This window comes from Notamacropus eugenii, chromosome 5 (assembly GCF_028372415.1).
Source record: "Notamacropus eugenii isolate mMacEug1 chromosome 5, mMacEug1.pri_v2, whole genome shotgun sequence".
In the NCBI taxonomy this organism is placed as follows: Eukaryota; Metazoa; Chordata; class Mammalia; order Diprotodontia; family Macropodidae; genus Notamacropus; species Notamacropus eugenii.
This window is the reverse complement of record NC_092876.1, coordinates 20,316,910-20,328,187: the sequence shown is the minus strand read 5'-3', so window position 1 is coordinate 20,328,187 and position 11,278 is coordinate 20,316,910. Positions and strand designations below refer to the sequence as shown.

At 41.9% G+C, this 11,278-nt stretch overlaps 1 protein-coding gene across 1 annotated transcript in view; it reads right to left on the bottom strand.

Annotated features, from left to right (window-relative positions):
* LOC140508331 (zinc finger protein 10-like) overlaps positions 1-770 on the bottom strand; it is a 66,260-nt gene extending 65,490 nt beyond the window's left edge. The window contains exon 1 of the mRNA XM_072616161.1: positions 80-770. The gene's annotated coding sequence lies outside the window, so the exon portion shown is untranslated. The remainder of the gene's footprint in view (positions 1-79) is intronic.
* Between the last annotated feature and the right edge of the window lie 10,508 nt (positions 771-11,278).

The following is an 11,278-nucleotide window of genomic DNA, read 5'->3' as shown; positions in this document are numbered from 1 at the left end:
GCGCGGCCATCGCCACCCTTCCCCCTCAGGGCTCCCTACAAAAAGCCGCACTGCGCAGAAGGCGCCCCTTCTCACTCACCTCAGACCGCTTTGTCGCTGCTCGGCCTCTCGCACTTCCGGCTTCACTCTCACTTCCGGCTGGCTTCACTCACTTCCGGCTCCCCTCGCCCGCACTTCCGGTTTCGCGGGCTCCACAAGCTCCTCCCACCATGCCACGTGACTCAGGCTGTGGGCTGGGCCAGAGCTCAAAGTAGATCACATGAGGCTGTCAAGGGGCTGGGAATATCCTCAAATTCCCTTACCATGGCGGGGGGGCGGGTCACGTGAGACCCAGGCTTCCTTTCTGTGCCCAAACCCTCCGGCTCTTTGGCGCCTCCCGGACGGGCTAGAGAGGTGAAGAGACAGACCGCGGCTGCTCTCTGGAATCTGACCTCCGACCTCCCATGACCCCCGAGGTTTATTTCTCTCCTCCCTTCCCCCCAGGCCAGGTAGAACTCGGGTCCGCCCTGCCCCGCCTCCTCCCATGGCGGGGGGCGGAGCCTACGCTAGGGGCGTGGCCAGGGGGGGTCAGCGCTGCCGCCCCACCTCCTTCCATGACGGGGGGCGGAGCCTGCGCTAGGGGCGTGGCCCGGGGTCAGCGCTGCCGCCCCGCCCCTAGACCTCCTGGTGCTTCTCCGCTGGAGGAGACCAAGCCCTGGAGCCGGCCTCCAGCCCCGAAGTCACGGTCCTCCAGGGCAGGTCTCCCCGTGCCACCCCTCCCCCGCTCCATAGACCCCAGGGAGCGAGCACCACCCGGACCCTCCCCCCCTTTCCGGGCTTCTCCTCCTCCTCCGTCCGGTGACGCTGGTCTCCTGGACGTTTCCCCACGAGCCCCTCGGGCTCCCCGCTCCCGGCATTCTCTCTGACTGTCCCCCAAAGCCTGGGTCACCTCCTGTTTCTCCTCTGAGCAGCTCCCGCTGCCAGCCTGGGCACGTGCTCGCAGGGCAGGGGCTGTCTGTGGCCTCTGGTATCCCCGGGGCTTGGCACTGTTCCTGGCGCTTTGTTCTTGGTCAGTCCTGTTTGACTCGCCCTAAGCTGGGGACCACAGCACCCCAATATCGTCGAGGGGGTTTCTTGGCAACCCTTCTGGGCTGCTTCGCCATTTCCCTCCCCAGTGAATTCAGGCCAACCGAGTGAAGTGACCTGCCCAGGGTCACACAGCTAGTAAGGATGGGGAAGGAAAGAGATGGGCGAGAGCTTCTGAGACCTTAGGGATTCAAGGAATGGCCTTCCTCTGTGACTCATCCTTTGAATAAATACAGTGCAGTCAAGAGTTATGAGTCAGAACACCTAGTGAATAATCGTGTAAATTCTTGGGAATCTAAAAAAGCAGGAAAAGTTAATAAATTCTCAAGTTTAATAAATTGCTCAAATGCTCAATATCAGAAAAAAGAAAGCTAAAATAAAATACAAATTATAAACAGAAAATAAAACATAGGTCTTGAGTGGGATAGGTTTAGTGAAGACTTCTCAGATTGTAATTCTTCTCCCAGAGGTGAGGTAAGACCGAGAGGCTCAAGGTTACAATATTTTTAGAATAGAATAGTTCCATATAAGGATGTAAAACTGTGTAGCATATTAGGGTCTCAATGATTGGATAAAACTTACATAATTCCTCGATGTCTTCATTTCAAAAGGGATTGGTTAGATTTTGTGTCTAGAATGTAAGATCATACTCTCAGCTAATGAGGATAATGGTCAGTGGGGGGGGGGGGGAGGGACTTGTGTTAGGGTCTATATAAATCACTGCCTTTTCTTTGTCTTTGTCTTTCCTACTCCAGGTGAACTGCTGTAGGATTATCCTGATTCTCAAGAATCTAGTAAATCAACTTTCTGTCATCACTTTGAGAGGCCTCTGAGTAATTGATTTAAGTAGGGACCTGAGCCATCCCACACAGTCTTAAATCAAAATGACAAAAAAAAAAGATTTTTATCTACATGAAAGAGAATTACTTTAAAATAACAGAACTTTTTAAAAAAGTGAATCAAATTGTGAGAAATAAGCCTAACTAAAAAGCCCTCAACTGTGAGAAACATGCTCACCTTAAACAAAGAACAACACCTATTGTGAAATCAGGAAAGCATTTATTAACCCTGAATGGATGGGTAGCCTCCCCAATAAGGTTATAGGAAGACTACAGTATGTTCAGAAAAATGGAAGCTTACTATACTGTTCTGAATTTTGAACTCAGTGACCCACCATACCCTGGCCACATGATTACATGTTCTCCTTTCTGATAGGCTTTCCTTCAAACAGCTCATCAAGCCTGCTCACAAGTTTCTGGCCTCTAACCGGACTGGGCTAGGTCATGATAATCATCTGCTATAAATTTCAGGCTTTAATAAGGGCCCAAGCCTGAACTAATCAATCAGACTGCTTTGCTTTGCTCTAAAAATTCCCTTTCCTGTGTAAACAATTTCAAAGACCTGTTTGACAGGATGCCTGCAGCCAAAGTGGTGGGATTTTTTCTTATCTTGTGTCACGGAGACATATGCCATATACAGGAAATTCAGAAATCCTGAAATCATAAATTCCAACTGACACTGCTTTGTTAATTGTCTTGTCTCAATGAATTTACAACTTATTCAACTAAGAAAGTTCTTTTCTCACAGTAAAGTGTATTTCAGCCTGATCATTCTTCTATCAGGGAGTCAGAAGTTTCTTCTGGCTCCGTAATCATGTGACCACTAGCTTTAAGGGAATAAACTGTATGCATTTAGCCTGTTGCCTTTTTTTAACCAAACTTTCAGGTCGGAGTCACTGATCACCCAAAGCTGTGGAAACAGAATTCTTACTTATTTCCCACAATACCATTCTGCTCAAAGTAGAAGTACACTGAATGCCAAGTGCATTGTCTGAACATCTATTCTTCATATATCAGGTTGAACAAATAGATGAGCCCTCCTAGGTATCAAAATATTTAGAGATGTCCTCACTCTGTTGTATGATATCCAGTCTGCCTCCTGATCTCAAGTGTTCTCAAGTTCTACCAGCATGTTGAAATAATTTATTTTTCATTAATAACATCAGTGTCTTTCTTATGGACTAGCTGAATCTCCAACCCCAGCTCATAAAATATTTCATTTTTTGCTGAACAAAGATCCCTCCTTTCCCTACAGTTACTTCTGTTTCTGTATCATTAAAAAATACAATGAATGAATATAATCCTTGAACAACTGCAAGCAATCATAAAGCAATGGCAGCAGCTGTTTTAACCATAACACACATAAAGGTTAGATGAGTTGCACACAAATCCCTTCTTTGGGCTTCAATTTCCTCTTCTAAGTTGATGAGGGTTGGACTAGATGAATTCTGGAGTCTTTCAGCTCTAAATCATGTGACTTTTGATGGTATAGGAGTTGGTGACCTTCAGTGATGTGGTCATGGACCTCATTTGGAAAAACAGGCAAAGAAGGGGTACTACTGAACTCCTTTTGTGAAATAAAATATGGTTTTGATATTCAAATCAATCAGAAGAAAAAATAGATGGAAAATTATAGACCAAATTTATTATTATATATAGATGCCAAAATCCTAAATAAAATACTAGCTAGGAGATTACAAAAAAATATACAAAGATTCTACATTCTGACCAACTGTAATTTACACCAGGAATGCAGGGATGGGTTCACCTAGGCAAAATTATTCATGGGACTTACAGCAAGAATGAAAAAAAATCCTATGAATATATCAGTTGCTAAAGAATAAGCTTCTGCTTTACTTTTAAGATGACTTTTAATTGTTCATGGAACATTCATTCATTTTAATATTTAATAATAGAGAAATAAGAGTAAGTATATGGGGAAAGGAGGGTTCCTTTCTTCATTAAAAATGCAAAATTTTATCAATTAGAGTTAGAGATTGAACTAATGTATAAGAAAGATGTTGACAGTTTATGAAAAATAAATTATTTCAACATGCTGCTACAACTCTATACCTTTGGGCTTAGGTTTAAGGAGTCCAAAGAATGAGTCAAGAGGCAGACTGATGGAGATTGTACAAGAAAGTGACTGCTTCTTGAAATCCTTTGATGCTTGGGAAGGCTCATCTATTTTTCCAATTTGCTACATGCAAAATGCACTTGGCATTTGATGTTTTTCATTTCTAGCAGAATGACATGATTCACTGTTTAAGACGTTGTATTATTGTGGAGCAATTCTTTTTCTTGTAGGTTAAAATCTCTTCACCTTTTTATTATTTTGATTTCATTTGAGACATCTCATTAATCTTGTATTTGTATATTTCACTTATAACTTCCTTTATTTCCATTGTTGAACTTCTGAGCAATTAAACAATTTTTTTAGTCTTTTCCTGATTTTTTCAGATTCTCCAAAATATACACTTCTTTTCTTTTCAGTAGGTGTTCTGAGTCATGACTCTTCATTGCATTCTATCCATTCATAATGTGAACAATCACTAGAGGAAGGACATGCTTTTGATAATTCATCTCTGGAATCCTTAACTTGTTCTTATCAGAAGCTCTTCCATATCTCTTTCCTTTCCCATTCTTCCATATTCTCTCTTCCCCATGGGGTGAGCTCATGTACTCCAAACACCTAGATAAGAAGAGGGTCAGCTCACACATCTCCACATTTGCCCATTGGCACCTTGGTGACTTACTTTGGAACTTTTCACTGACTTTGCCACCATGTCTCAGTGTCTTTTCCCAAAATCTCTTCCTTTGATGTGTTGTCTTTCCATTGAAAGTGTAATCTCTGTGAGGATAGGACAATCTTTCTCCTTTTCTGTAATGAGTTCCAGGCCTTAACACAGTGCATGGCATTATTCACTTGTTTCAGTTTTGTCTGAGATTTCTAGACCACATTTGAGACTTTCTGAGCAAAGATACAGGAGGTTTGCCATTTTCTGCTCATGATCATTTTAAAAATGATGAATTGAGGCAAACAGAGTTAAGTGACTTGGGATGACAGACATAGTAAGTGTCTGCAGCTAGATTTCAATTTATAACCACATAGCTTCTTTCCTATGTGTTTTCTGATGCTCAGCAAGAGACATGCTTGGGTTCAATGCTATGTCACATTTACTACATTTATGCTGCTTCTCACCAGCAGGGATTCTTTGATGACACCTAAGGTTCATGTGCTGACTGAAAGATTTTCCACACTCATTACACAGATATGGTTTCTCTGCATTATGAGTTCTCTGATGTTGAGTAAGATTCATACTATGAGTCAAGGTTTTTCCAAATTCGTTACATTTATAGGGCCTCTCTCTAGTGTGAATTCTGATGTTTAGTAAGTCTTCCCTGCTAATACACGCTTGTCCATGTTCATGGCATATGCAGAGTTTCTCTTCAGTATGAATTTTCTGATGATGAATAAGGCTTGTACTCTGGCTGAAGGTTTTTTCACACTCATTACTTTTATAAGGTTTCTCTCCAGTGTGAATTCTCTGATGCTGAATAGGAGTTGTATACTGGCTAAAGGTATTACATTAATATGATTGTCTCCAGTATGAATCCTATAATGTAGATTAAGTGTGGAGTTATTGCTGAAGGCTTTACCACATTCATTGCATTTATGAATTTTCTCTTGGGGTGGAGGGTGTGTTGGGGTGGGGAGTGGAGTGTCTACCCCAAATATGTGAAGATTTCCCCTGGTGGAACGAGCAGATAAGAAAAATTGGTTCCACTAGCCATGAAGGTGGCTGAAGTAGGCACTGCCAAGCACTTAAGAGTTTCTTTAGATGTGAAAGACTCCAAAGTCATCCAGTGCATCTCTAGGCATCACCAGTTCAGTGATAAAACACTGGATCTCTGAACAGAATAGGTCACCAAAAAATGATAAAGACCCATATACAAAACACAAAAAGACAGTATCTTGTTTGTTGTTGTTGCAAAAATCTGGCATCAAAGATGGTGCCCACATGTTGTGAAATGACTGAAGAAATGATAGTCTGAAAACGTAATGAAAGGTTATTGAGCCATAAGAAGTAGCAACAGGCAGTGTCAGAGAAGCTTGGGAAAAACTGATTGAAATGATAGAGAGAGAAGTGAGCAGAACCAGGAGAATAGTTTAGAGTCTGTAGCAATATGGTTCCCCAAATATTTTATTCTTACAAGAAAAACAACAAAAAGTTGTTGCAAAACTCTGCAACTTTTTAATCAGCTACTCATAAGAATCTTTAAATTTATGCATTAAACACTTATAATAATGACCTAAATAAGCTGTGCCCTCCTAAACTCCATGTTAATCATTTCACTCCTCTGTGGAATTATGAAATATGAATTTTTATTCCACCTTAAATTATGAAAACCTTTTGTGGGGTATTTTGTAGGGTTTTTTTTCTAATCTAACAAGACCTCCTGCCTAATATTATCAACTTCAACTGAATTCTCTAAGCCTCCCATTTCCCCCCTAAAATGGTGAACAACCTGATATACCACTTTTCTGTCTAACAAGCTAGTGAATTAAAATCATTCACATTTATATTCCATCTTAAAGTTTCTCAATCACCTTTCAACAAAACAACCATCACCTCACACCTGGACTATTACCATAAATGCTTCGGGTGGGTCTGCCTGCCTCAAGTCTCCCATTCTAGTCTAGCCCCAAAATCATTTTCCTAAAGTACACGTCTGACCATGTAACCTTCTTCCTCTTTCCAGGAGCAAATACAAATTCTCTGCTTGGCATTCAGAGCCCTGCATAACCTGGCCCCCTCTCACCTTTCCAACCTTCTTACACCTTTCCTTCCCACATTTTCTCTTTCATCCAGTGACACTGGTCCCCTGGAGGTTTCACTCACAAGACCCTCCAGCTCTCAGCTCCCATCATTTTCTTTGGCTGTGCCCCAGTCTTGGAATACTCACCACCCTCTGCTCTGACCATTGACCTGCCTTGCTTCCTTATTTAAGTCCCAGCTAAAATCCTGCATTTAATAGCAAGTCTTCTCCAACCTCTCTTAATTCCAGTGTCTTAACTCTGCTAATTATGTCCTATTTATCCTGTGTATAGCTTACTTTATACAGATTTATAGATTGTAAGCTCCCTCAGCACAGGGACTGCGTTTTGCCACTTTTTGTATCTCTAGGGTTTAGCACAGTGCCTGGCACATTAGGGTTGCTCTGGCATTCACTCCTGGCTGACACTTCCAAGGAACATTCACCAGAGGCTTCATTTGGCATCTTGTTTGAGGACCTTGCTGATGTCCCCTGGGATATGAAAACATCTGATTAACTAGGGCCACCCTTTGCAGTAACAGGCCTGTACTAGTTACATTCATATGATAATCATTTGTCTTTGATCCTTTCCCCATTTCCTTTTTTAAAAAGGCCCACTAGCTTAAAACAATATCAAGAGATCTCAAATAAGAGTATGCTTTACAACACACAATGCAATTGGCTGAAGAAAATTGGTTTACTCTGTGGTATTAAGAAATGTAAGCAAATTTCCCTTGGGAAAGATCTGGGACTTGTCACTCTGACTGTGTCTCTTTCTCCTTCTGTCTCCCTCTCTTTCTCAGTTGAGCTATCCATGTTTTAGCCAACTGACTTTGCTAGGAGACTAATGATCCAAAGAAAGATAGTCATAAAAATAGCCAATATTTCAGTTGAGGCTAGGGGTACTTGGGACCCCAAAATACTGACATACTGGGTCCTGCCAAATGAATTTGCTCCAAGTCTTCTTTCAGTCAAAGAAAAACAAAGTTTATTAAAGATTCACCATACTGGGTAAATTTTTAATAAGTCTAAGCATTTGTGATAATTGTGTTAGCAATCAGGCCAGACTGAATCTGAGCATTTTGATGGAGGAAAAATGGCTCTTATGTACAGAAAGACTGTGGAAGGAATAAAGAAAGGGTGGCCAAGTACTCTAGAGTAACAAGAGCAGGGGTTTAGGGAGGGTCTTGAAGGGAACTGACAGGGGAGGACTAGACTAGTTTAAGGGTAACAGATTTGGGCACAAATGTTTTGATAAGATCAAGAATGGGAAATAGCCAGGGGCAAGTGGACAAGGCTATAATGAAAAGTTTATGGCCTCGGGGGAATGCCAGATCAAGTGGGAAGATTCAAGGAGAGTTCTAAGGGGTTCCCAGAGCCTGTATCCCATCATTTCCCTAGGGATTTAATGCTCACAAAGCATTTAACAAGTATTATTTAATTAAATCCTCACCTCAACTATGGGAGGTAGATGCCCTTATTATCCCCATTCTACAGATGGAGAAACTGAGGCACGATTAGATGACATGACTTGACCAAGGACATACAACTAGGAAATACCAGAGGCTGAACTGGAATTCAGGTCTTGGGGTTCCAGGGACAGCACTTCATTCACCATGTTACCTAAGGGGAGCATTACAGAAATCAATGTCCGACAGGTACCAAAACATTTAAAGAAGGAATTTTTCAGTCATAAAACAACAGGAAACAAAGTGAGTACTGATAATGTTTAATATAAAATTTTGGAATAATCTTTGTTCTCTCTGAAGCAAACTCAGAGAATGCCTCTTCCTATGTCAGCAAAAGCCAGCCAAAGCTGACTCTGCATTCCTTGGAGACCTTTAACCTATGACATATCTTGAATAATGGGTCTTTCCTTTGTATCTTATTATCTATAGACACATACTATGTTATGACATATCTTGAATAATGGTAAAGAAAATATAGACATCTTAGGTCATAATTTCTATTGAACATTGTTTGCCCTTTCCTGCATCAGTTATCGTTTGGGGCAGGAAGCCTGCCACTTACTAGTGGTGGGATTTCCTTACCACCTGGGACATATGTTTACCCAGCTTGGAATCTCAAGACTTGACTGACATTGCTTTGTTAATTGTCCTGTCTTACTGAATTTATGATTTGTTCAACTAGGAGAGTTCCTTTCTCACGGCAAAATGTATATAAGCCAGAAGATTTCTGCACTGGGTAGCCAGAACATTTCTGGCTCCATAATGCATTATGTAACTGTTTTCTTTAATAGGGAATTGACCAATTAATTAATTAAATCATAAAATGTATGCAATTAGCCTGTTGCCTTTCTTAACCAAGTTTTTAGGTCAACAGTACCAATTGATGGAGGACTGGCTGAAGAAATGAAGTCTTTGAACTTCATGAAATATTGAGGACTGATGACAAACATTAGAATTTCAGAGAAAAAATATTACATGTATAGGGTTTTAAGTACAGGATGGAATTTGGGAATGTTTAATGAGGTCTCTTTTGTTGGAAGGTCTAATGCAGTCTGCCCTGCAGCAGGAGGCCTTCCCTTAGTAATTCCATCTGAGTGAGATGAGGAGATTGTGAAGACTTTTCATAATAAAAATATGGGGAATATTGAATTTTCTAAATAAAATTTCTCTTCCATAAGGCCTCTCTCCCTGGATACCTAAGTTTCAGGTATCCAGAGCTTGTGGATGGTCAGTTGGTCCCCTCCCCCCTTACCAGCTACCAGCTTTCTTTGTGAAAGTGCTGTGGGCTGTAGCCAAAACTTGGAAGTTACTCAACACTACCAGCTCTCCCTTCTCCCCCTCCCCTCTTTTCTAAAGCCACATCAGCAGTTAAGTTAGGTATTAGATGAGGTAATTGTGTTGGGATAGGTGATTTCCCAGGGTTTGCCTAGTTTTTCAAGCTTACATTGTGAGCCCGCCTCCCAGCCAATGGAGAGGTGGGATAGTGGGGAGGTGGGATTCTCTGTGTTAGGGTATAAAAATTGTGCTTCAATTTCTGTAAGTGGCTCCTTCCACCAGATTCCCCAACCTGGTGGAAGGACGTCTCTTTCTCAAGAATTGTAACAAATCTTTTTTCTTTCTGTTCTTATTGAGAAGCCTCTTCATTTATTTAAAATTTTGAGTAAGGGTCTTTTTATCCCACACACATCCCTAACTTTTACCTCCAGCAGAATTTCTCCAAAGCACAATCAAGTAGGAGCTCTAAGGTAAGCCCTTCCCACATTCATTGCCTTTATCCACCTTCATTCCAGTAGGAGTAAGGGTGTCTACTGAACACTCTGCTCCAGAGAAAAGCATGGTGCCTATGAGCACATTTGTGAGGCTTCTCTTCACAGTGAATCCTCTGATAAAAAGAGATGATCTCTAGCTGAAAGCTTTCCCACACTGAGACTGTTGACATTTAGGGGTGCTGGGACCCCAAAATAATGACATGCCAGGTCCTACATGAATGAATTCTACCTGATGAAGAGAGAGATGGGAGAGCTGGTTCAAATTTGAAAGAACTCACTTAGACCTTCTCTGTAGGCAAAGGGAGCTTTATTGACACAAAAGCAGCAGACTAGCCATGGAAGGACTAGCAATTTACTGAGGGAAAGGGGCTTGTTTTTATAAGGACAGGATAAGGGAAAGAAGGGAATCTTATGACCCAGGATGAGGGAGGAGAGACAAAGAATTCCATGGTCCAGGATAAGGGGGAGATTTCATGGTATTCCAAGATAAGGGGAGACTTTAAGACCCCAGGGAAAAAGCAACTCAACCCTTAGGGTGCCTTTGTATCAGAAGACTTTAGGGCACCTTTAGAGGATGAACCAGGGAAAGGGCAGCTCAACCTTTATGGCACCTTTGTATCCACATCACCCCTAAGCCTTTTGTCAGCCAAAGTAAAACAAAGTTTATTAAAGATCTGCCTTATTGGGTAGACTCTTAAGAAATCTGAGCATTCCTATAACTAATGCCAGCTGGCCAGATTGAACCTGAGCCTTTGTAATGCTAATGTAAGCAGATTGGATAGAATCTGAGAACTTCCATGGAAACAAGATGTCCCTTCTATACAAAAAGACTGAGGAGATAATCCAGGGATGCCCAGGTAGTGTGGGAGGTCCAGCGATAGTGTTGATGGGAGGGGTCAGTAGCCTGGGGTGCCTAGAGGTCAAATCTTGGGAAGATCTTCACGGGAATGACAGGTATGCTGGGTTGACTAGGAATTGAATCTAGGGAGGATCTTGATGGGAGTTGCCAGTATGCTGGAGAATGGGATTTTGATAGGATCCAGGGTGGAAAGTAGCTAAGGCAATTGGGAGGTAACAGAGACTTGGGCAAAGGCTTAAGGGAATGCCGGATCAAGTGGGGAAATCTGAGATTTCAAGGTGGGGGTTTTCTAGGGCCCTTCGACAAATGAGATCTAAACTCTTTTGGGGTAAGGGACAAAGGTCTCAGATTGGGCCTGTACCCCCTCTAGACCATAAGAAACTGCTCCTCAGAATGATTTCTCTAATCCTGATGAAGCTCTGAACTTTATCTGAATGCCTTTCCTTATTCATAACAATG